Source organism: Cyprinodon variegatus, unplaced genomic scaffold (assembly GCF_000732505.1).
Source record: "Cyprinodon variegatus isolate N-32 unplaced genomic scaffold, C_variegatus-1.0 Scaffold608, whole genome shotgun sequence".
Taxonomy (NCBI): Eukaryota; Metazoa; Chordata; class Actinopteri; order Cyprinodontiformes; family Cyprinodontidae; genus Cyprinodon; species Cyprinodon variegatus.
In genome coordinates this window covers 301,981-304,548 of record NW_015151061.1, presented here as the reverse complement: position 1 = coordinate 304,548, position 2,568 = coordinate 301,981, and positions in this window count along the sequence as shown.

Below are 2,568 nucleotides of genomic sequence, written 5' to 3'. Positions count from 1 at the left end.
CGTGTTGATAGGTTTGCGGTTGTTCTTTTCCCTTTTTGCATTTTCAGATATGCTCTGTGCGATATTTAGACTTCAGATATCAGCTTAAAACTTAAATGCGCTTTTAACTCCTCCACATCGTTTCCCTGATATGTCTGCTGTGTTCCTCGGTCTTAATGATGCTGTTTATCCACTAATGTTCCCCGAAACCTCTGATGCCTTCACAGAACAGCTGGATTTGTTCTGAGATTAAATTAAACACAGGTGGACTCTTTACACTAATCAAATATTTTTTTTGAGGGTAGTTGATTGCATTGGAGTTTATCTTGGGGTATGCTTGAATTTACTTCAAATTCACATTCATCCACTACTTTGTGTTTAACACATAAAATGAGAAACTGCACCTGGAATGTGACCAAACTTGAAAAAATATAAAGAATATAAATCTTTTAAAGTTTACACCAATAAGTCCCCTCACAATTACCAAGTTGGTACAAAGGTCCATTATTACTGCTTTTTACCAGCTTATTATTGAGTGACTATGATACGCTCACCATGAACCAAGTGGATAAGTTACACTAAAGTACTTCTTTGTCATGCTTAGTTTAACAGCCTTTTCTGCTTGAACCCGATATTAGATCAACATTTAGTAAATCAATTAGTGTACTAACATGTTAAAAAAGTTTCAAAGAATTATTTAAAAATGCCCCATTACAGAATAAAGGTAAAATATATTTATATGGGTAAGTTTTATATTGTCTATCTCTTTAAAATCTCCCTTTTTGTTTGAACTTTGCTGGATAAATGGTCAGTTTTGCATGTGTCAATGGCCTCACAATCTCCTTTGTATTACAGTCTGCAGTTGATAAGAACCTCCATAAAGTACAGTATGTCGTTGCCATGTTGCTTGCATGCCATGTCGGACAAGTTATCTTCTGCTTATCTTAGGAATACTAAACATGCGGCTGCCATCCAAAAGCTGAGAGGAAACACCGGCATGGGTGAGAGTTGAAAGAATAGAAGAAACCAAAGTGCTCACTTAGTGGGAGATAACAAAACACTCCAAAAGGCCTTTTACAAAACAGGAACCAAATGTTGATTCTTAATATTACTCAACAACCAAGCTACGTTGTTAGAGTTAAAGATCCATGAAAGAGTCAGCACCGCAATAAATAAGATGCTGATGTTAGGTTAGTTAGCAGGTTAAGGTGACCAACAAGCCACATAGACAATGACCAAAGGGACTCTTTGTAATATGAGCATAGCACTCAGCCTATACCCTAAATGCTGACAGTATCCAAGTCTTTTTAAGTGACTTGTTTGGTGCTATGTGAATGATCCACCTCCTAGTGAAACTCAACACTATGATGCTTTTAGCGGTGCTGTTTCCCCACTGATTTGGAAAAATAGGCACAAAACAGGCTTTTTTTTAACTAGAAGTTTTTCACAAAAATGTGATTTTACTGGATATAAAACCTTATCACCTCTTTAACACGAAGCTTAAAAAGTGAAAATAGAAACACAAAAAGGTTACTGACATTGGATCTTATTGAAATCAGATAAGAGAAATGTGAAAACAATGGTGTACAATTCAGTCTAAGACGAATTGGACACAGCTGAACTTTGATGCATACTTTACATGTTTATGGAATAGCCTATTAAAGTACAGAAGAGCTTTAAACACTTTTCCATGTGCAACATAAAAAGACATGTAATTTGTATCCAAACCAAATGTTTGGACTTTGACAGTTTTTTTCTCTCTGAAATTTTCTGGCAATAATTTACCCTTATTTTTAGATTGTTGCACAGGCTTAGCATATAATTTAAAATGGAAATAAAATAATTTAAAAGCAAACTTTAAGGCAACTTCACCTCATATAAACGTCTGTCCTTTAAACAGTTTAGCAACAGTATTCATTTCACTTAAAATTTTAAGTGACGAAAAACATTCATTTGCAATGGGATTTTAGGTGACAGTTAACTATAAAGTATTGTGTTTTTATAAAGTCGAAGAAAAATTATAAAAGGTTTTGAAAACGCACCAAGCAATCTGAATCCAAATTCCTCCAGCTGCTTATTATTTAATAGAATGCACCTGTGAAATTATTTTTGTCAGTATAAATGCAGCTTGACTGGGTTTATCAAAAATAGCAGAGGTGTCAAAAGGTTCTACTCATATAGAAGTATAATTCCTACTGTTTAAAAACCCTTTTGTAGAAGTTTCAACTCAAGCTTTTCAGTTAAGCAAAAAGGGTATAGTACCATTTTTAAAACTACTTAAAGTATAAAAGTATTTCAGTAAAAAATGTTAAGATCTGATGCCACACTGCACTACCTAATTAAAGGAACATCTTTCTACAATTCTTGATGATATTTACCTTAGACTTAATTTTCTTAATTTTAAAACTAGTGGAAACAGTGTTAAATTTATCTTTGCATTATCTTGAAAATAAATTTATTTTGGTATGTGGGGAAGAACAAGTTGCTGCAGCACCGAGTCAACCATGAAAAAGTTAATAAATACAAGCAGGCCATGACAAAAATGAGCTTAAATGAGAACAAACTAAAGTATCCCTTTTTAAGATATAA